This window comes from Eretmochelys imbricata, chromosome 3 (assembly GCF_965152235.1).
Source record: "Eretmochelys imbricata isolate rEreImb1 chromosome 3, rEreImb1.hap1, whole genome shotgun sequence".
Classification (NCBI taxonomy): domain Eukaryota; kingdom Metazoa; phylum Chordata; order Testudines; family Cheloniidae; genus Eretmochelys; species Eretmochelys imbricata.
In genome coordinates, this window is record NC_135574.1 from 133140234 (window position 1) to 133165008 (window position 24775).

The following is a 24775-nucleotide window of genomic DNA, read 5'->3' on the forward strand; positions in this document are numbered from 1 at the left end:
AGGGATGTGACCATTCCCCTCTATTTGGCATTGGTGAGGCCCCATTTGGAGTACTGTGTCCAGTTTTGGGCCCCACACGACTAGAAGGATGTGGAAAAATTGGAAAGAGTCCAGTGGAGGGCAACAAAAATGATTAGGGGGGCTGGAGCACATGACTTATGAGGAGAGGCTGAGGGAACGGGCTTATTTACTCTGCAGAAGAGAAGAATGAGGGGGGATTTGATAGCTGATTTCAATTACCTGAATGGGGGTTCCAAAAAGGATGGATCTAGACTGTTCTCAGTGGTAGCAGATGACGGAACAAGGAGTAATGGTCTCAAGTTGCAGTGGGGGAGGTTTAGGTTGGATATTAGGAAAAACGTTTTCACTAGGAGGGTGGTGAAGCACTGGAATGGGTTACCTAGGGAGCTGGTGGAATCTCCTTCCTGACAGGTTTTTAAGGTCAGGCTTGACAAAGCCCTGGCTGGGATGATTTAGTTGGGGATTGGTCCTGCTTTGAGCAGGGGGTTGGACTAGATGACCTCCTGAGGTCCCTTCCAACCCTGATATTCTATGATTCTATGATCTCCCATAGTGAAGACCAGCCCAAAGTGTCTGTCTGTTCCTTATTTCCTTGGTGCCCAGCTTGAGACTCTGTGATCTGGTTCACAGAAGTGCTGAGAATTTGCAGCTGCATCTGAAGTTTGTGAGAGATGTGCTATAAAATGCTAAGTACCCTCAAAAATCAGGCCCTGAATACCTCAGACTGGGCACGCAAAATGAGTAGACACTTTAATCTGTGTGCCTCAGTTCCCCTTACCTGGCAGGGTTGTTATGAAAATAAATCCACTAATATTTGTGAAGCCTTCAGATGCTATACTTACAACCAGAGCAGAAGCTGAATAATTCCAGTGAAATAAGGCTTATTGCCACACATCAAACAACGAGAGTAAAACAAAATATTGAATAATTGCTGATTAAGTTAGCACCATCTATTCTGTGCACTGAATGAAGCAGGGGTCCTGTGGAAAAAATAGCATGTGATCATGTAGCAAAAGACTGTTCCATAATACAGTTACACAAGGGGGCCGAATTAAAGTTGCATGGGCAATATTAATTCTGGTATTCCTAACTTTGGACTGCTTGACTTTGCCATCCTAATGCTCTTTTAATGTTTTCTGGGCATATTTAGCCTTGAAGTCCAGTTCCCTAGTTCCAGTACTGAACAGTTAACTGCCACATCAATTGCCTGAGAATGAATTAAATCCCTGCCTGACCAAGAAACAAAATCTACAGTGACTGTCTGGCATATGCAAGGCCAACACTTCACACATTCGGCCTCCTGTTTGGTGGATTTACTGTGCCTCTAAACTCTGTTGCTGTTGCTTCACGATAGTCTCTTATGAAGCAAGAAATTGTGACCAGGTATTATAAGTGTGCTTTCGGCTGAAGTCTGCCAGGTGGCTAGGCTTGTGTTAATAAATGCTCTTGAAAAGGTAAAAAGGTTAATGTTACATCCCTTATTAATTAAAATATATTAAAGAGCCATAAAAACTGTGGAAAATCAATGATATAGTATGAGAACCCAGCTGCTCTGGTGCTTACACAAACATGAAATAACTTGAGCAAATCACATAATGTACTTGTTGAAAATGTGACATCTGTCCTTTCCTTTCATGTATGACTGAGACTGTCATAGCTCTTTAGCTTCATACTACTCAGATAATGCAGGTTGAATAAAGGGTTGTTTTTCGCTCTGATGCAAAGCCCCTGCTGGGGGAGGAAAAGAAATTCTCTTATTCAGAGGCAGTGCAGTCCCATGTACTGCATGTTAAGAACTCCTGAGCCATCCTAAACCTGTGGAACTTACTTGCTGCATGGCTTTAACTTCTTTGTGCTATACTTTCCCCATCTAAAAAATGGGTTGATATTTCCTGCCTCCCTAGGGATTTGTGGGGATTAATTTAGATAAGGTCTAACCCAAAGCCAGACTCCAGTAATCCCCAATGGACTCTGGGTCAGGACACTAATGCTTGAAAAGCACTTGACAGTTATTTCCAAAGTGTTCATTTGATCCAGATTTTTACTATAGGAGTCTCAAGACAGAGTGAACTTTCCATTGGGTTCCAAACTAAGCCCTATCCTATAAAGAAGAGCCATGAAAAGTGAGACTGTCCTTCAAAATTAGTTGCATGTTACAAAATATCTCACATCTAGTTTGAGCTGCACTCTGAACTACCCAGGGTTCGTTCCAGCCACACATCCCAGAGATTAGTTCTTACTGATCCATTAGAAATTTGTTCAGAGGTACAAATGCGAAGAGCTGGGGATAGGTGCTCTTAGTAAATATTAGTATTTTCATTCTATCTAGGTTCTTACCATATGGTGATAGGTTCAGTGCATCACAGCACCTGATGTACCCATTTGATAGGGTGACCAGATGACAAGAACAAAATATCGGGACACATTGGGGGGGCAGCCACAGGTTCACCCCCCGCACCAGGGCCGGCTCTAGGTTTTTTGCTGCCCCAAAAAAAGGCAGAGTGCCGCTGAAGCAAAATATTGGGACAAATGGCGTCCTGACCGTACATCAGTCGGGACGTGGGACAAACAACTAAATATCGGGACAGTCCCGATTTTATCAGGATATCTGGTCACCCTACCGTTTGAGGAACACTACATTTGTTCCCAGCCCCCAAACAGATTTTGGCACTTTACACGGAAGTCATGTATTTGGAGCTGTAACTGATCAAATACCATTAATGGCAAATACCACGCATATAAAGTAGCCAATTGGCTTTGTTCCTTAAACTAACAATCTCATCATATCTCCATGGGTTTCATCAACATCCTACAACTTTCTATATATATATAGAGAGAGAGATAGAGATATAGATATAGAGATATAGATATAGATAGATATATCTGTGTGAACATCTTATCAGCAGTCATTGTGAAGTTCTCCCTCCACTTTGCCAATTTACTTGTTACTAGTATGTAAAATATACCACAGCAACATTCTTCATGTATAGAATAAAGTACATGCTTGTTTGTCATGAAAGACACTATACATGTGCCAAAGGAGCTGTAAAATTTTACAGCATCTATTTTAACTAAGTAAAAATGCTCGTGAAGAATGTAACTCTTCAGCTTGTTTTAGAGCTTTGAACTCCAAAATTTTGGAACCCAGAAAAGCCTCTCAAAATAACTATATATTATAGTCTGTATTTGATGGTCTGTGCCTGTACTCAGATAACATAGTAAGTGCTGGCATAAAAGGGAACAGGAAGACTAGCTAGATTGGTCCATCTCTCAGAGCTTTTAAGTGAGTGCAGTTTTGTTTTTGTTTTTTTTAAAACTATTTAGAAAGTTTTGAACAGATTTACAAATCCTTGATATATAAATATCAGAGACTCAAACAATAACCATTACACCCGTGAGCTTTTGTTTATTACTGTATAACATCTCTTTAAAAATCTTCAGATCTCTCTATTTATGTCTCAAAATGAGCATCTTTACACTACCCATAACATGCAGCTTCTGATGACTTTATTAAATTGAGTGAAATCTCTGCTTACATATATTTAACAAACCTGGCATGTCTATCAAATGTAAATATTCTAAAAAGTTGGTACAAGTGTGCTGGGTTTTTTGCAGTGAGTCCACTTTGTCCGAGTATCGAATAAATGGCACTAAATAGCTCAGTATCTATTTGTCCTCTGTCTACTTGCTAGGTATGTAATTGGTGAGTTACTGTTTCCATAACAACCACCCATACTTTTGAACCATTCCTCTGGAGTTGGACTATTTATCTTTTCCGATGAGAGGCTATCAGTATTTCAGCGGCTACTAGCAGATGAGAGGATTAACAAAGGATTGGTTGGTAATAAATATCCAACAACATGCAATATTTGGTTATGAATTGAATCCCTATACACTCTAATAACTGGACACCCCCATCATATATGTATAAAATCTCCTCTCTCATCACAACTTCTCCAAAACTTACCCCATTCAATTTATATATATAATTAATAACTTGACTAATGTGAGGTACCACTGATACAGTATCTTAAAGAAATTTTCTTTTATCATGCTAGAGACTGAGGTTGCTGCTCCTCTATCCAGATCTTTTTCTCAGCATATAGCATATGGACAATTTTTCGTTAGGAACGTTGTTTGCAAAGATTGATTATATATTAGTTATAATTTTTGATTCTTAATTGATTAGTCATGATCATTTCTATTAAAGTTAGCTTTCCGTATAAAACAACTTGTCCTAGAAAGTTGACACATAATGCCTAACTTGAAAGTACTGGTACCAAAAGAAAGGGGGCCAGTTAAAGTTAGTTTTGATCACTAAATAATTAGAAAAGTTTCTTCACTGAATAGCTGACCAACTAGATGTCTTCCATGGCTCTCCAAATCTTTAAAATTCTCTGGGCTAAGAGCTGGATTATTTGCAATTCATAGAATCATAGGACTGGAAGGGACCTCGAGAGGTCATCTAGTCCAGTCCCCTGCACTCGTGGCAGGACTAAGTATTATCTAGACCATCCCTTGCTGTCATTGGTGAGGGAAAAGAACTTCTCTAGTTCTAGCCCAAACCCATAGCGTAGCCTTTGCTAAAAGAGGTGTGTAAATTTCTGGAGGGTATGATTTTTTTATGAATCCATGGTAGCCTAGCACGATTTACACTGCCACCATTTTTTTTTCTCTACAGATCCAGTGTTTGGCTGTGTTAGAGCACCCAAAACCACTACCTTGAGCCAGCTGGCTTGATAGTATCATGTGATATTTGGAAGAGCTAGTCTACCCTATTTACTGAGGCTGTACAAAATATCTGCATTCACTCTCAATCATCTTTATTCGATCACTAACAACATCCTCTGTATTACTGCTAGGGTATCTGGGATGATTACAGAAGATTTTGAAACAAGAAAAATATCCTTGGCAAAATATTCATTTTGACAGTGGATGTTCTTCCCAACCAAAAAATTGCATACTTCCCCCAGCACGCCAGTAGATGGGCTATTTTAAAGAAACATGGTCTTGTTATGTCACTTGTTCAGGTGGGGATGAACCACAAAGCCGTAAATATTTGGGGAAGGAGTTTCAGTAAGCCAGGCATGATTCTCAAGTGGCTTGTCTGTTTTCCATTTTGTTTGTAGGTTTTGTGCATAAATATTTCCTCGTATAATTGAAAAGTATCGGATACAGGGATTTATTCTTTTATTGTGGTAATGTCCAGTGGCCCCAAATGGGGAACTATGGCATATACCCATTAAATAAAGACAATCCCTGATGCAGAGCACTCATAGTGGCATTTGAAGAGATTGTGTGTAGGCAAAAATGTAACTTCTGTGTTTTGTTCAAAAAAATGGAAAGGAAAATTTACACAAAAACTTGGGCTAAATCATGCCTTCCTCAGTTGAAAGTGATATCCAATGGCAAAACATGCTGCTTCAGCAGTGTGGCATTTGCAAAGAACCAGGAAGAAGCAATTTTTGCCTCTCCAGAAGGTCAGATCCTCTGAGGTGCTAGGTATTTTCAGTTCCTATTGAAAGCAGCTGGCTCTGAGGGCATGCAGCACTTTGCTCAATATGGGCCCTCTCCTGTAATGAGCATGGCCTTTCTATCCTGCAGATATCCTGAGATCAGTGGGGAAAGGCAAAAGTTCTCATCTGTGGAAGCCGCCCCCTGATTCTTTTTAAAGCACAGTACAAATATTTAAAGCAGCGAACCTGCTGATGCATAAAACAATTTGATGGGTGCCAGACAGGGATTCACGCCAAAATATATTTTAAAAAAGGGAAGAAATCTTTCTGCTGGTTGGGGTTTGTGTTTTATGACTTCATCATGTCAAGTCACAGTGGAAAAACATGTCAAAACATTTCTGGAAATTCAAGGAGCCCATATATCATGTTGACATGGCAATAAATGTTCCTAAACATCACTATGAATGTAGCTGCAAACAGGAAGAGTGACTGTCAAAACCTCTCTCATGTAGGAGATAGAGTTAGACAATTTACAGACATGACATATATACTGGTATTTCTGAATGTACATGTAGGTTCATTTAGAAACCAAAGCATATCTTGCTTTTAGAGGAACCACTTCTTCTTTCAGGAAATGTGATGTTACTGTGTTCTTGACAGAATAACCACATCTTCTAGGAATATTCCAGGGACATCCTTGGCATCTTTAGTCATCACAGTTGCATTTTTTTCCACCTGAATTGTAGAACTGTCCTTTGTAGTAACCTTGAATGGAGTTCGGCATATACATTGATTCTGTATGTCTCTTAATGAGGAAATCAGCATATAATAAAATAGACGCTTCCTGCTGAATTACAAGCCATTAGGAAATGGAAGACTGTTGGAAATTATATTCAAAGATTCAATATAATTAATCTAAGAGATAAACCAATGCAACCTCTGAATACATTACTGTTACTGCATGAACAAATAAGTTCCGAACTTCTCTGTGCAAAAAGAAGGAATAATTGGCGTCAACAAAAGCCGTCCAACTAGTTGCTTGCCTTAAGTATCATGAGAAAAAGGAAAACTCTGAAAATAAAGCAATGTTCCCCACCAACCTTGGGCCTTAATCGAGGGACTGACCCCTGCAAGTCACCTTGGCCCCAATCATGCAAACATTTACATACGTTTGACTTCAGGCACATGAGTAGTCCCAGTGAAGTCCAATGGCACTATTTACACCTAACTGTTTGTGGGATCAGGGCCCTTTTGGTGCTATCCACCCAAAAGGGGGTTGAGAGGAATGGGGGGTGGGCATTGCCCTGTCCATCTCCCCCACCTGCACCAGCCAGCACAGTTGGCCAGATGCAGAAAATCACAGTACCCTGCATTCTTCCAAAAGGTGGGTGAGCATGAGCCCATCTTTAAAGCACGGTCAGGTGTTTCATAAGTTAAAAATGTCAGTCTGAACTCCGCGCATGTTCGGGCCCTGTCATAAGCCTATTCTTCTGCCTCTCCCCTCCCTGACAAAGAGTATTTAAATATACTATGTAAACAAATAATAAGATAGCATCAGCTTGTGGAATTTACTTCTTCACCAGCTCATTGAGGCAGGGACTGTGGCACTAATTTAAAAAAGGGATAATTGTACAACTTTTTTAATTGATATGTGAGCTGAAACAATGTAACTAATCACATACTTCCAAGAGCAAGGTGATATTTCCTGCTTCTTTATGCAATGTTTCTCCTCATTTATATAACACAGCTGACTCCAGGTAACATCTGGTTTTCACTTTCTTAGGAGCTATCAGGTACCGGTAACAGTCATAGGCTGAATACCTCCAAGACAGACAATTCAGTATTATTCTTATGGACCATTTTGCTAATCTTGGTGAAACACAACTATGTAGAATCCAGACCGTTTGGTGAATACAGCACAAAGAAGCTCAGCAAGCCTATGCTGAGGATGGGTTGGGGACACTGAGGCCTAGATCATCAAAGGTATTAAGGAACCTAATTCCCATGGGTTTCAATGGGAGATAGACACCTACATTTTGAGAATCTGGGCCACAGATCCTTTACTTCTGTTCTTCCATTGCAGCCTCCAAAACAGGGTCTCTATAGCTTCACCCTTTGGAACCTCGGCAGCATTGCTCCTCAGGAACTATTGAATTATGTTCATGTACTCTGGAAATGGGGCTCACTTGACATAAGTTCCATGATTTTGGAACTATCACAGGAACTAAGAACAGTCAGAAAGTTTCTCTTTTACTTCCAGATGTAAAATTCACTACTTCGACTTTGCTTTCCCACATAGCAACAGAGAACATTAGCTAATCTAATCACTACAGAAAAGAATGAAGAATACTGTTTCTATAGAAATCTATGGCAGGAATATAATTCAGTAATACTGCAGGATGGTTCAGGAACCTCATAGACATTTCAGTAGATTTCTAGTAGTAATTTCTATAGAAAGTTTTGGTTTCATCCTTATTACATTCCATAGGAATCTTCCATAAATTGACTAAAAACGCCAACCTAAAAGAACCCTTATTTAGCCTGTGCTTCACCTGAAACAGACCTTTCATTCAATAACTCCTTCCTCCTCTTAACGTTCCTTTAGCAACCTCTGTGCAGTATTCTAGATTATGTATGACATTGTTCCTGATACAGTCCTATTCAATAGTTAAAAGTGACTAACGGACAAATACCAGTTTTATTTTTAACTGTTTGCTGGAATATCCAGTTTGGAATTTTTAATTTTTTAGATTTTAAATAATCATTATTGAGGCACAGAAGCCTTAGACTTTATGTAAACAAAGGGAAACAAAATTATACGACTGGAAATGACGACAAAGAGAGAACAGGCATGGGTCAGGGCCAGGGGAAATTCTAATTTTAATCTCATAGTTTTTTAAACCCAGAAGGGACCATTAATCTGAACTCCTGCATATCACAGTTCATTCCATGCCATCCAATTACCCCTGTATTGAGCCCAATAACTCATGTTCTAACCAAAGCATATCTTCCAGAAAATCCAGTCTTGGATTCTCCATTGCTTGATGTCTTCACATAACCACCTCTCATGGTAGTTTGTTCCAATGATTAATCAACTGCACTGTTAAAAAAATTGTGTCTTAGTTCTAATTAAAATTTGTTTGGCTTCAGCTTTCAGCCATTGGTCTTTGTTATGCCTTTCTTTGCTAGATTAAAAAGCCCTTTAATACCTGGTATTTTCTCCCTATGAAGATACTACCCACTGTAATGAAGTCACTTCTAAATCTTCTTTGATAAACTAAGCAGATTGAACTCTTTTAAGTCTCTCACTGTCAGGCATTTTCTCCAGCCCTCAAGTCTTTTTTGTGGCTCTCTTCTGCACCTTTTCCAATTTTTCAACATCTTTTTTTAAAATATGGATACCAGAGTAGGACACAACATAAGATTCCAATATCAGTTTCACTAATGCCATATATAGAAGTAAAATTACCTTTTTACTCCCACTCGTTGTTCCCTTGTTTATACATCCAAGGATCACATCAACTTTTCTTGCCACAGCATTTCTCTGAGAGCTCACATTGAGTTGCTTGTTCACTCTGCCCCTTGAATCTTTATCAGAGTCATTGCTTTCCAGGACACAGTCCCCCATTCTGTAGGAATGACCTGCATTCTTTATTCGTAGATTTATCACCCTGCATTAGAGCTTGTATTAAAAACACATTTTGTTTGAATGGGCCATCTTACCAAGTGATCCAGATTGCTCTGTATGACCGTCCTGTCCTCATTGCCAGACTGGTAAATGACCATCATTTTTGACAGCTGCAAATTTTAAGCAATGGTTTTATATTTGCTTTCGGATGATTGATCATAGAATCATAGAATATCAGGGTTGGAAGGGACCTCAGGAGGTCATCTAGTCCAACCCCCTGCTCAAAAGCAGGACCCATCCCCAATTAAATCATCCCAGCCAGGGCTTTGTCAAGCCTGACCTTAAAAACTTCTAAGGAAGGAGATTCTACCACCTCCCTAGGCAACGCATTCCAGTGTTTCACCACCCTCCTAGTGAAAAAGTTTTTCCTAATATCCAACCTAAACCTCCCCCACTGCAACTTGAGACCATTACTCCTTGTCCTGTCCTCTTCCACAACTGAGAATAGTCTAGAACCATCCTCTCTGGAACTACCTCTCAGGTAGTTGAAAGCAGCTATCAAATCCCCCCTCATTCTTCTCTTCCGCAGACTAAACAATCCCAGTTCCCTCAGCCTCTCCTCATAAGTCATGTGTTCCAGACCCCTAATCATTTTTGTTGCCCTTCGCTGGACTCTCTCCAATTTTTCCACATCCTTCTTGTAGTGTGGGGCCCAAAACTGGACACAGTACTCCAGATGAGGCCTCACCAATGTCGAATAGAGGTGGACGATCACGTCCCTCGATCTGCTCGCTATGCCCCTACTTATACATCCCAAAATACCATTGGCCTTCTTGGCAACAAGGGCACACTGCTGACTCATATCCAGCTTCTCGTCCACTGTCACCCCTAGGTCCTTTTCCGCAGAACTGCTGCCTAGCCATTCCGTCCCTAGTCTGTAGCTATGCATTGGGTTCTTCCGTCCTAAGTGCAGGACCCTGCACTTATCCTTATTGAACCCCATCAGATTTCTTTTGGCCCAATCCTCCCATTTGTCTAGATCCCTCTGTAGCCTATCCCTGCCCTCCAGCGTATCTACCACTCCTCCCAGTTTAGTATCATCTGCAAATTTGCTGAGAGTGCAATCCACACCATCCTCCAGATCATTTATGAAGATATTGAACAAAACCGGCCCCAGGACCGACCCCTGGGGCACTCCACTTGACACCGGCTGCCAACTAGACATGGAGCCATTGATCACTACCCGTTGAGCCCGACAATCTAGCCAACTTTCTACCCACCTTTATAGTGCATTCATCCAGCCCGTACTTCTTTAACTTGCTGACAAGAATACTGTGGGAGACAGTGTCAAAAGCTTTGCTAAAGTCAAGATACAATACATCCACTGCTTTCACTTCATCCACAGAACCAGTAATCTCAACATAGAAGGCGATTAGATTAGTCAGGCATGACCTTCCCTTGGTGAATCCATGCTGACTGTTCCTGATCACTTTCCTCTCATGTAAGTGCTTCAGGATTGATTCTTTGAGGACCTGCTCCATGATTTTTCCGGGGACTGAAGTGAGGCTCACTGGCCTGTAGTTCCCAGGATCCTCCTTCTTCCCTTTTTTAAAGATTGGCACTACATTAGCCTTTTTCCAGTCATCCGGGACTTCCCCCGTTCGCCACGAGTTTTCAAAGATAATGGCCAATGGCTCTGCAATCACAGCCGCCAGTTCCTTTAGCACTCTCGGATGCAACTCATCCGGCCCCATGGACTTGTGCACGTCCAGCTTTTCTAAATAGTCCCTAACCACCTCTTTCTCCACAGAGGGCTGGCCATCTATTCCCCATGTTGTGATGCCCAGCGCAGCAGTCTGGGAGCTGACCTTGTTAGTGAAGACAGAGGCAAAAAAAGCATTGAGTACATTAGCTTTTTCCACATCCTCTGTCACTAGGTTGCCTCCCTCATTCAGTAAGGGGCCCACACTTTCCTTGGCTTTCTTCTTGTTGCCAACATACCTGAAGAAACCCTTCTTGTTACTCTTGACATCTCTTGCTAGCTGCAGCTCCAGGTGCGATTTGGCCCTCCTAATTTCATTCCTACATGCCCGAGCAATATTTTTATACTCTTCCCTGGTCATATGTCCAACCTTCCACTTCTTGTAAGCTTCTTTTTTATGCTTAAGATCCGCTAGGATTTCACCGTTAAGCCAAGCTGGTCGCCTGCCATATTTACTATTCTTTCGACACATCGGGATGGTTTGTCCCTGTAACCTCAACAGGGATTCCTTGAAATACAGCCAGCTCTCCTGGACTCCTTTCCCCTTCATGTTAGTCCCCCAGGGGATCCTACCCATCCGTTCCCTGAGGGAGTCGAAGTCTGCTTTCCTGAAGTCCAGGGTCTGTATCCTGCTGCTTACCTTTCTTCCCTGTGTCAGGATCCTGAACTCAACCAACTCACGGTCACTCATGATGAACATGTTTAACAGCATTAGGCCTAGTACTGATCACTGTTTTTGATGATGATTCCTGTGGTGGGGTGGTGCCCCACCCCCATGCCAGATTGGGCTACAACAGGCCAGAGCGGCTGCGCAAGGCATCAGCCAATCAGGGAGGGCCTGTTAGAGAGCCAATCAGGGCTAGGCTAGGCCCTATATAAAGGCTGCCCAGGAAGGGAGCAGGCAGTCTCTCCCAGGCCTTCAGAGGGTGAAGGTCTGTCTCCTGTGTGAGGAGACCGGGCACCAGCACCGTGCTGGGCAGGCGGCGGGAGCTGAAAGGAACTCCTGCCCGTTACCTGCCAGGCTGTGGGTCCTGAGAAAAAGGGCCTAGCCGGTGCAAAGGGGCTGAAGGGGAGAGATGGACAAAGGGAGAGAAGGAGGGCAGGAAGGCTGCCGCCAAAGAGTCCCTGGATTGGGACCCAGAGTAGAGGGTGGGCCTGGGTCTGTCCCCCCCCACTTCCCCTTTGCACTTCCACCTGGCTGTTAGAAGTGGCCATCACAGACTGCATCAGACCCCTGCCAAAAGGGGTTTTAACAAGTGTGGTGCAGTACTAAGTCAAATGCTTTAAAAAAGTTGAAATATACGACAGCTGTGTAGTTATCTTTGCCAACCAAACTTGTCATCTCACCAAAGAACGGAATCAGATTTGTTTGAAAAGGTCCATTCCCCATAAAACCATGTTCACTAGCATTAATTATAGTTCCATTCTTTAATTCTTTACTAATTTAATCCCATATCAGCTTTTCCATTATTGTGCCCAGGAATGATGTCAGCCTAACTGGCCTATAGTTACCCACATCATCTCGTTTGCCCTTTTCGAATATTGACACAGCATTAGCACTCTTCCAGTCTTCTGGAATTTCCCCGGGTATTTCAAGGTTTATTAAAAATTAATGTCAGCAGGCCACAAATCTTCTCACTGTAAATCTTCTTGGACTTTTGGGTGCAAGTTATCTGGGCTGATCTAAAAATGTTTATTCCTAGTAGATGCTGTTTAACATCCTCCTCAGTTACTAATGGAATGGAAAGTACTTCATCATCCTCAGGGGATATACATACATCATCTTGCTTTTTTGCAAATATTGAACACTTGAACATGCCTTTTCTGCATTATCTCCATCTAGTAGTGGGCCTATACCATTGCCAGGATTTCTTTTCTTCCTAATAAATTTAGAAAACATCCTTTTTAGTGTTTTTAGAGCTTAGCCAGCCATATCTATTTTCCCCTGATGTCTCTAGATTCCATTATCAACTTTCCACGTCATAACTTCTAATGTCTAACTTCATTGCTATCTACTTCTCCTTTTTTCAATTTGTTAAGGGTTTTTTTTAAATTTGTGATTGCTGCCTTCATTTCTCCACTGGACCAGAACGAACTTTGAGCCAAAGTTTGTCCACAATCAAGAAAAAAAGAATTGTGGCTTTTAAATAAACTCTTTTAATGCACTCCCAATTTCCATTCACATTTTTCTAAGTTTTCCCCTTCAATCCATTTTGCTCATAATTTCCCTCAGCCTTAAGAAATCAGTGCACTTGAAGCCTTATATATATTTTTTCTATAGGGACTGCCCTCTGTTTTCCCATATTGAATATAAACCAGTCATGCACGATCAGTGGTCCGCAGGAATCACCAACTTCCAGTCCAGCAATTAATTCATCTTTATCCATCAATGAGGTCCAAAATAAACTTATTTTGTGTTTTAAAAAATTATAATTATCATTTTCTAAACTATTTTTTGGCAACTGTCCGCATGAGGTCTCTAGCATATCTCCCCCCGCATTGATATTCAAGGGTGCAATCCAGACCAGTGAGGGGCTGTGTCACCCCTGCCCTGCAACCTCATTTTTATAGTTCAGGCACACTTTGAAATGCATTTTCCTGAGAGTGACCCCTAGATAAATTCCTTCCAGCTGAGAGCAAGGGAGATACAGAATCCTTGGAAGAGAGGTCATATGCAGTTGTTTGCTAATATCAGGTCTGTTTGTTCTTGCTCCCCTTCCTTGCCAAAGAATGGCCTGTCAGCTTTGAGGACACCTGGCTGGGATGTCAACTTGTCCTTTGTCTTTGATTTAAATTTAGGGGCATAACTTTATGTATGGATACAGACTAACACGGCTGCTACTCTGAAACTTTATGTATAATATTGCTACCTACTTTTACCATGATAATATTGACAAGCAAGCTATTTTCAAATGATACCTTACAAGGAATAGTTTGTACAAATATTACAATAGTGTGTAGGGTGTGAATATAGGGTTGCATTCAGTCACACCCACATAACATTTCTTTCTACACATTAAAGACACATGCTTAAGGAATAACTCATCCAGTTCTCTGATGTGATTCAGCAATCTGCAGCAGACCGCCATCTGTTGGCCTCTTGATCTTTGTGAGCTAGCACATTGATCCATATGCATCAAGATCCTGTGGTTCTCTTCTAAGAATAGTTTTCTTTTTCCTTTTTTTTTTTTCCAGTTTGAAGAGACAAAATTTCCTTGTTGGGACCATCTAGGTTAAGTGACGTAAGGAGAAATGTAAGTGTTGCTTGATACTGTGGGGTTTTTCTTCTTTTTATTATGCAGCATAATCCTTTATTTCAAGGATTCTAATTCAAAAACAACAGCAACTTGAAGATGCTAAATTTAAAATTCAATTTAAAGAGCAAACAAAAATCTCAGATTGCCTATATAAAGAGACATAGCATATAATTTGTGGTATGTGTTTTGTAATAAAGGAGTAAAACAACTTAACAGAGAGTGTTGTTTTTTGTTGCTGTTGTGGCTCTGGAATGATGTTTTTGTCAAAACTGACAATTGCCCCTCTGGCTAGGTTAAGTTTATGAAATGTTTAGAAAGTGTCTTTGCATGGATCCCAGAGAGTTCACAGGTTTCAGAGTAACAGCCATGTTAGTCTGTATTCGCAAAAAGAAAAGGAGTACTTGTGACACCTTAGAGACTAACCAATTTATTGTGGAAACAGTATGCATCCGATGAAGTGAGCTGTAGCTCACGAAAGCTTATGCTCAAATAAATTGGTTAGTCTCTAAGGTGCCACAAGTACTCCTTTTCTTTTAGAGAGTTCACAGATCTTCTATGCTGACCCATTGAGTCATGGTTGGAGCTGCATGAATGTGTTAGATTGATTTTCCTCTTGGATTTTAAGCAATCTAATAAGAGCCCTATGTTGCAAAGAACTTCACAGATCTAGGAATAAAAATAATTGTTTTTTTCCATGAGGGAGAAGTCAAACCAAGAATTTAAGGTGGGTGACTCTTTTTTCCCCCCTAATCCTAAATAGTTCTTACTTTTGTTTAAAATCAATTTTTACAATAGCTATCTTTCTATTAGGTAAATCATATTAGCAGATCTGCCTTTTACAGATTAATTTTTTAGCACCTTATCCTTTGTTACACACTTCAGAGAAATACATAGTTTATATGCTCTTTTGGGTAGAGATCAGCTCTAATTCAGATGTGACAGAACAAGAGATCAGACAAAGTGGGAGAATAACAAAGGAAGGACAAAGGTTACAGAAATAAAATCTGATTATTCAGATAAGGCACTGTACACATCTTGTTCAGATAGTAGGTATCTCAGTTGCATGAACTCACTTCCCCTATACAATAGGAGACACCGAAGAAGTGAATTTTTGGAGAGATTTGAATGAAGAGACTTTGGCCTGGTGAACAGATTTCAGGGAGAGCATTGTACGCAGAGAGGCAACATGGAAAAAGGCCAGGGACTTTCCGAGGAGGAGTGTCATAGTAGTTGGAGGTTTTTTGCTTTGATTTGGGCCCAGAGCAGAGACAAGGGAATTGTCTTTTTCTGTAGGCTGACAATCACTATCAGAGAATAGGTATTCTATTCCAGCACAGCAAAATTTTACAGCCAAGTTTTGTTTGTTTATTTCTAAACCTTGGGTGTAAAGTTAGTTAAAAACAGAGAGGTTAGAATGACAAAATCCACGGCTCAACAAAAGCTGGAATTAGCCAGATTTCAGGCTGCGGAAAAACAAAGGGAACATGAAAGACAGATAGAACTCATGCGGCTGAAAATGGAAGCAAGGGACAAAGAAATGGAAGCAAGGGCCAAAGAACTGGAGGAGAAGGAAAAAGAGAGGAAGCATGTGGAGGAGGTGGAGAAGATAAAGGCTCAGCGGAATATCCCAACAAACCTTAGCAATCCTTCTCCAAGTACCACTTCCCATCCCAGAAAGTTCCCCACCTACAAGGCAGGTGATGATATTGAGGCCTTCTTAGAAAACTTCGAAAGGGCCTGCCTTGGGTACAACATCTCTACTGACCAATACATGGTAGAGCTGAGGCCGCAGCTCAGTGGACCCTTAGCTGAGGTGGCAGCTGAAATGCCTAAAGAACACATGAACAAGTATGAACTGTTTAAATCCAAGGTGAGAGTCAGAATGGGGATAACACCCGAGCAGTCTCGTCGGAGGTTCAGAGCCCTAAGGTGGAAACCAGACATGTTATTTACCCGACATGTCTACCACATTGTGAAACATTGGGATGCCTGGATATCAGGAGCAAGTGTTGACTCTCCAGTAAATTTGCCCTTCCTAATGCAAATGGAAGAATTCTTAGAGGGTGTTCCTGAGGAAATAGAAAGATACATCCTAGATGGGAAACCCAAAACTGTAATCGAGGCAGGAGAGATTGGAGCCAGATGGGTGGAGGTGGCAGAGAAGAAGAAAACTGGTCGCAGTTGGAGCGGAGACCAGAAGGGACCACCCCAGACCACACCCTATTACCGGGGGCTGCCCAAAGCCCCACCTACCTCCCAAAGAACCCTCCAGACCCCTTATCGTCCCACCGCCCCGTTCTCCAGCAACCCTCCTCGCCCCAGTGACCCGTCAGCTGGACGATGTTTTAAATGTAACGAGCTGGGGCATGTAAAGGCCAACTGCCCCAAGAACCCCAACAGATTACAGTTCATTGCACCGGAATCACACTAGAGGTCCACAGGCCCAGATACCTCCCAGATACCCTTGGAGCGGAGGGAAACTGTGAGTGTGGGCGGGAAGAAGGTCACCGCGTGGAGGGACACCGGAGCACAAGTGTCAGCTATCCATGCTTCCTTAGTGGACCCCAATTTAATCAACCCAGAGATCCAAGTGACGATTCAACCCTTCAAGTCCAACTCTTTCAATTTGCCTACAGCCAAGTTGCCTGTCCAGTACAAGGGCTGGTCAGGAATGTGGACTTTTGCAGTCTATGATGATTATCCCATCCCCATGCTGTTGGGGGAAGACTTGGCCAAGCATGTGAAGCAGGCCAAGAGGGTGGGAACGGTCACCCGCAGCCAGGCTAAACAAGCCGTGAGGCCTAGCTCTGTTCCGGAAACTTCTATCAGGACCCGGTCAGAGGTGATGGACCTGGACCCCAGGCCAATGTCTGCAACAGCAGTAGTGGATCCGGTCCCAGAGACCCAGACGGAACCAGTCCCAGAACCAGAACCAGCCAAACAACCAACACCAGACCCCGTGTCAGCACTGAATCCAGTACTTGCAACCTCAACACCAGAGGGCCCCACCGAACCTGAACTGGCAGCAGCCGATAACCCTACACAAGAGGCTCAGCCGGAGCCTGAATCCCAACATAGTGCACCAGCGGAGAGCGGTTCACAGTCAACAGAAACAGCTCCATCCCCTATATCGCTTCCAGAGGGACCAAGCCTAGGTCCACAATCCCATGAGGAACTGATGTCTCCAGCATCAAGGGAACAGTTCCAGACCGAACAGGAAGCAGATGAAAGCCTCCAGAGAGCTTGGACGGCGACACGGAGCAACCCACCGCCTCTCAGCTCTTCTAATCGATCCAGGTTTGTTGTAGAAAGAGGACTTTTATACAAGGAAACTCTTTCTGGTGGACACCAGGAAGACTGGCATCCTCAGAGACAGTTGGTAGTTCCAACTAAATACCGGGCCAAGCTCTTGAGCTTAGCCCACGATCACCCTAGTGGCCATGCTGGGGTGAACAGGACCAAAGACTGTTTGCGGGGGGTCATTCCACTGGGAGGGAATGGGCAAGGATGTTTCTACCTATGTCCAGTCTTGTGAGGTGTGCCAAAGAGTGGGAAAACCCCAAGACCAGGTCAAAGCCCCTCTACAACCACTCCCCATCATTGAAGTTCCATTTCAGCAAGTAGCTGTGGATATTCTGGGTCCTTTTCCGAAAAAGACACCCAGAGGAAAGCAGTACATACTGACTTTCATGGATTTTGCCACCCGATGGCCGGAAGCAGTAGCTCTAAGCAACACCAGGGCTAAAAGTGTGTGCCAGGCACTAGCAGACATTTTTGCCAGGGTAGGTTGGCCCTCCGACATCCTCACAGATGCAGGAACTAATTTCCTGGCAGGAACTATGAAAAGCCTTTGGGAAGCTCATGGGGTAAATCACTTGGTTGCCACTCCTTACCACCATCAAACAAATGGCATGGTGGAGAAGTTTAATGGAACTTTGGGGGCCATGGTACATAAATTCGTAAATGAGCACTCCAATGATTGGGACCTAGTATTGCAGCAGTTGCTCTTTGCCTACAGAGCTGTACCACATCCCAGTTTAGGGTTTTCCCCATTTGAACTTGTATATGGCCGTGAGGTTAAGGGGCCATTGCAGTTGGTGAAGCAGCAATGGGAGGGATTTACACCTTCTCCAGGAACTAACATTCTGGACTTTGTAACCAACCTACAAAACACCCTTCGAACCTCTTTAGCTCTTGCTAGAGAAAACTTACAGGATGCTCAAAAAGAGCAAAAAGCCTGGTATGATAAACATGCCAGAGAGCGTTCCTTCAAAATAGGAGACCAGGTCATGGTCTTAAAGGCGCTCCAGGCCCATAAAATGGAAGCATCGTGGGAAGGGCCATTCATGGTCCAGGAGTGCCTGGGAGCTGTTAATTATCTCATAGCATTCCCCACCTCCAACCGAAAGCCTAAGGTGTACCATATTAATTCTCTAAAGCCCTTTTATTCCAGAGAATTAAAGGTTTGTCAGTTTACAGCCCAGGGAGGAGACGACGCTGAGTGGCCTGAAGATGTCTACTACGAAGGGAAATGTGCTGGTGGTGTGGAAGAGGTGAACCTCTCCATGACCCTTGGGCGTATGCAGCGACAGCAGATCCAGGAGCTGTGCACTAGCTACGCGCCAGCGTTCTCAGCCACCCCAGGACTGACTGAACGGGCATACCACTCCATTGACACAGGTAATGCTCACCCAATTAGGGTCCAACCTTACCGGGTGTCTCCTCAAGCTAAAACTGCTATAGAACGGGAGATCCAGGATATGTTACAGATGGGTGTAATCCGCCCCTCTGAAAGTGCATGGGCATCTCCAGTGGTTCTAGTTCCCAAACCAGATGGGGAAATACGTTTTTGCGTGGACTACCGTAAGCTAAATGCTGTAACTCGCCCAGACAACTATCCAATGCCACGCACAGATGAACTATTAGAGAAACTGGGACAGGCCCAGTTCATCTCTACCTTGGACTTAACCAAGGGGTACTGGCAGGTACCGCTAGATGAATCTGCCAAGGAAAGGTCAGCCTTCATCACACATCTCGGGCTGTATGAATTTAATGTACTCCCTTTCAGGCTGCGAAATGCACCCGCCACTTTCCAAAGACTTGTAGATGGTCTCCTAGCGGGATTAGGAGAATATGCAGTCGCCTACCTTGACGATGTGGCCATATTTTCGGATTCCTGGGCAGACCACCTGGAACATCTACAAAAAGTCCTTGAGCGCATAAGGGAGGCAGGACTAACTGTTAAGGCTAAGAAGTGTCAAATAGGCCTAAACAGAGTGACTTACCTTGGACACCAGGTGGGTCAAGGAACTATCAGCCCCCTACAGGCCAAAGTGGATGCTATCCAAAAGTGGCCTGTCCCAAAGTCAAAGAAACAGGTTCAATCCTTCTTAGGCTTGGCCGGTTATTACAGACGATTTGTACCGCACTACAGCCAAATCGCTGCCCCACTGACAGACCTAACCAAAAAGAAACAGCCAAATGCTGTTCAGTGGACCGAAAAGTGTCAGAAGGCCTTTAACAAGCTTAAAGCGACACTCATGTCTGACCCTGTACTAAGGGCCCCAGACTTTGACAAACCGTTCCTAGTAACCACAGATGCATCCGAGCGTGGTGTGGGAGCAGTTTTAATGCAGAAAGGACCTGATCAAGAATTCCACCCTGTAGTGTTTCTCAGCAAAAAACTGTCTGAGAGGGAAAGCAACTGGTCAGTCACTGAAAAAGTTACGCCATTGTCTATGCTCTGGAAAAGCTACGCCCATATGTTTGGGGACGGCGTTTCCACCTGCAAACCGACCATGCTGCACTGAAGTGGCTTCACACCGTCAAGGAAACTAACAAAAAACTTCTTCGGTGGAGTTTAGCTCTCCAAGATTTTGATTTCGACATCCAACACATCTCAGGAGCTTCTAACAAAGTGGCTGATGCACTCTCCCGTGAAAGTTTCCCAGAATCAACTGGTTAAAATCGTCCTTGAGATGTGGAAAATATTGTTAGTCTTTATGTACTTGGTAGTATATTTAGAGATGCATGTGTCTTATTAACTCTGTTTTTCCTAGAGCTCCAGGAAGAAATCCCAGCCAGTGTTTCACCCTAGCTGAGATTTGGGGTGTGTGTCATAAATATAAAGGGAAGGGTAAACCCCTTTGAAATCCCTCCTGGCCAGGGGAAAGCTCCTCTCACCTGTAAAGGGTTAAGAAGCTAAAGGTAACCTCGCTGGCACCTGACCAAAATGACCAATGAGGAGACAAGATACTTTCAAAAGCTGGGAGGAGGGAGAGAAACAAAGGGTCTGTGTCTGTCTGTATGCTGGGTCTTTGCCGGGGATAGACCAGGAATGGAGTCTTAGAACTTTTAGTAAGTAATCTAGCTAGGTATGTGTTAGATTATGATTTCTTTAAATGGCTGAGAAAAGAATTGTGCTGAATAGAATAACTATTTCTGTCTGTGTATCTTTTTTGTAACTTAAGGTTTTGCCTAGAGGGGTTCTCTATGTTTTTTAATCTAATTACCCTGTAAGATATCTACCATCCTGATTTTACAGGGGGGATTTCTTTATTTCTATTTACTTCTATTTTTTATTAAAAGTCTTCTTGTAAAAAACTGAATGCTTTTTCATTGTTCTCAGATCCAAGGGTTTGGGTCTGTGGTCACCTAGGCAAATTGGTGAGGCTTTTTATCCAACATTTCCCAGGAAAGGGGGGGTGCAAGTGTTGGGAGGATTATTCATTGTTCTTAAGATCCAAGGGTCTGGGTCTGTAGTCACCTAGGCAAATTGGTGAGGCTTTTTACCAAACCTTGTCCAGGAAGTGGGGTGCAAGGTTTTGGGAAGTATTTTGGGGGGAAGGACGCATCCAAACAGCTCTTCCCCAGTAACCAGTATTAGTTTGGTGGTGGTAGCGGCCAGTCCAAGGACAACGGGTGGAATATTTTGTACCTTGGGGAAGTTTTGACCTAAGCTGGTAAAGATAAGCTTAGGAGGTTTTTCATGCAGGTCCCCACATCTGTACCCTAGAGTTCAGAGTGGGGGAGGAACCTTGACAAGGAGAAACAAACAAAGGCAGTTGACATCACTGGAACAGAGAGGAAGAACTGAGGAGACATGGTCCGTTGTAGGTTGAGGATTAGTAATGTGATGCCTTGAAAGCCTAATCTTGGAAATAGTAACAAGTTGAACATCTGTGCATTTAACAGAAGCAGAGGAGATGCAGAGAACCCACTTGCCAGACCAAGAGTAACTCGTCATCCCTCTTAAATCTGTACTACAAGCTCTAAAAGTTCCATATGCTCATTTGCCTTATTGGCAGGATAGTCACACAGGCCCTGCTTCAGCAAAGCAATTAACCATGTGTTTAAATCACAACGGGCCTCAAAACTGTTCTCAAAGTTAAACGCATGTTTAAGTGCTTTGCTGAATCAGGTTTTCTGTCTCTAGAGAAAACCCTAAAATAGATTGTGCTGTGCTCTGTAATAAATGCTAGCATCCCAGTAACAGATACCTCTCTCACACACACACAGACACACACGCACACACACAAAGGACAAGAACTTTGACATGCAATGCAGTCTGGAGCGAGTGAAAGGATTCAAAGGGAGGGGGAATGTGACATAAGTGGCAATTGAGAAATTATTTTGACAAAAGCATTTTGGGTGGACTGAAGGGGGTGAGGGGATTGAGAGAAGGAGGTTGCAGCAGTCATAGGAGAAATCAGGGTATGGACAAGTGATATAGGCATCAAGATGGATATGAAAGCATTTTTTAAAAAAAATGTTGTGGCAGAAAAAGCAATGGGGTTTAGTCACTTCCCAAATGTAAAGGGAAATAAGAGGGGAGAAGTAAAAAGTTGAGTTTGGTCTTGGCCATGGTGAGTTTGCGGTAACCGAGCAGGAGTCGTGAAAATGCAGTTTGCTGGTTCTTCACTGGCTTTATCTACATCTGAAGTTTAAAAAGTTGAGTAAGCTAGGGGCAGCGTTTCTCAGCTTTTTTGATACCAGGAACTGGCTTGCTGCCTTCCTAAACTGTGTCAGAGAGATCTCAGGGACTGGCGCCAGTCCATGGACCAGTCCATTGAGAAACACTGAGCTAGAGGATGGCATAAAAGAGTGGTAAGACAACCTTCACCAAAACTTCTCTGGCCTTGCTCATGATTAATTCTTCAGAGGATTAAAAGTAAACAATTAGTAGAACTTACTTTTCTGACATGCCTTATGCACTCAAAACACCCACCCATTTGGTTGCGAGTTTTGGGCACACAAGAAATGCAAGATCCAGTCCCTACTGCAATGTGATAAAACCGAGTAAGGGCTAGATACAGTAAATGAACTCCAGGTACAAAATCTTCCCTTACACGTCACTGAATGAGGAGATACTCTTTCTTTTGAAAATGTGTATAAACATATGGGCAGAATTGTGTGAGGCTCATAGCTATCGGTATCACTTTCTGATTAGATCTCACCATGGATAAGTTGCATAGCATTTCCTAATCAAAAGGGTGAGGGGAAAAAATTGACATGGGTACATTTTTAGACTTGAGGTGTGTCTTTGCAAGTTCTAATTCAGTATCATTATAGACTAATAAAAACATGAAGTTTGTATCCGAATTCAACTCATGTTCAATATTAAGTAAATGCAGCAAGGATTGAATGATGAGACTGTGATTATACTTGCAAGTTGTATTACAATAAGCTTTGCAATCATAGGAAGGAAATTAAATTTTGTAATTACACTATGAGATAAAATGAATGCAGTAAAATCAAGGTTTTGTCCCTTCCTATCTAGCTCTGTTATCTGTCATAAGCACAATCCAATTTTTCTCATTATGTTTATCATGTAGTTCTGCAGAGAATCCAATTTATAGATTCATAGATATTTAGGTCAGAAGGGACCATTATGATCATCTAGTCTGACCTCCTGCACAACGCAGGCACCGAATTTCACCCACCACTCCTGCAAAAAACGTCTCACCTATATCTGTGCTATTGAAGTCCTCAAATCGTAGTTTAAAGACTTCAAGGAGCAGAGAATCCTCCAGCAAGTGACCCATGCCCCATGCTACAGAGGAAGGCGAAAAACTTCCAGGGCCTCTTCCAATCTGCCCTGGAGGAAAATTCCTACCCGACCCCAGATATGGCTATCAGCTAAACCCTGAGCATATGGGCAAGATTCATCAGCCAGATACTACAGAAAATTCTTTCCTGGGTAACTCAGATCCCACCCCATCTAATATCCCATCACAGGCCACTGGGCCTAGTTACCATGAATATTTAATTGCCAAAACCATATTACCCCATCATACCATCTCCTCCATAAACTTATCGAGTTTAATCTTAAAGCCAGATAGATCTTTTGCCCCCACTGCTTCCCTCGGAAGGCTATTCCAAAACTTCACTCAGTTAGAAACCTTCATCTAATTTCTAGTCTAAATTTCCTGGTGGCCAGTTTATATCCATTTGTTCTTGTGTCCACATTGGTAATGAGATTAAATAATTCCTCTCCCTCTCCGGTATTTATCCCTCTGATATATTTATAGAGAGCAATCATATCTCCCCTCAACCTTCTTTTAGTTAGGCTAAACAAGCCAAGCTCCTTGAGTCTCCTTTCATAAGACAAGTTTTCCATTCCTCGGATCATCCTAGTAGCCCTTCTCTGTACCTGTTCCAGTTTGAATTCATCCTTCTTAAACATGGGAGACCAGAACTGCACACAGTATTCCAAGTGAGGTCTCACCAGTGCCTTGTATAACGGTACTAAAACCTCCTTATCTCTACTGGAAATACCTATCCTGATGCATCCTAAGACTGCATTAGCTTTTTTCACGGCCACATCACATTGGCGGCTCATAGTCATTCTATGATCAACCAATACTCCAAGGTCCTTCTCCTCTGTTACTTCTAATTGATGCGTCCCCAGCTTATAACTAAAATTCTTGTTATTAATCCCTAAATGCATGATCTTACACTTCTCACGATTAAATTTCATCCTATTACTATTTCTCCAGTTTACAAGGTCATCCAGATCCTCCTGTAGGATATCCCTGTCCTTCTCTAAATTGGCAATACCTCCCAGCTTTGTATCATCCACAAACTTTATTAGCACGCTCCCACTTTTTGTGCTGAGGTCAGTAATAAAAAGATTAAATAAGATTGGTCCCAAAACCAATCCTTGAGGAACTCCACTGGTAACCTCCCTCCAGCCTGACAGTTGACCTTTCAGTAGGACCTGTTGAAGTCTCCCCTTTAACCAATTCCTTATCCACCTTTCAATTTTCCTATTGATCCCCATCTTATCCAATTTAACTAATAATTCCACCAAGAAGTGGCACGGTATCAAATGCCTTACTGAAATCTAGGTAAATTAGATCCACTGCGTTTCCTTTGTCTAAAAAATCTGTTACTTTCTCAAAGAAGGAGATCAGGTTGGTTTGGCACGATCTACCTTTTATAAAACCATGTTGTCTTTTGTCCCATTTACCATTGACTTCAATGTCCTTAACTACCTTCTCCTTCAAAATTTTTTCCAAGACCTTGCATACTACAGATGTCAAACTAACAGGCCTGTAATTACCTGGATCACATTTTTTCCCTTTCTTAAAAATAGGAACTATGTTAGCAATTCTCCAATCATACGGTACAACCCCTGAGTTTACAGATT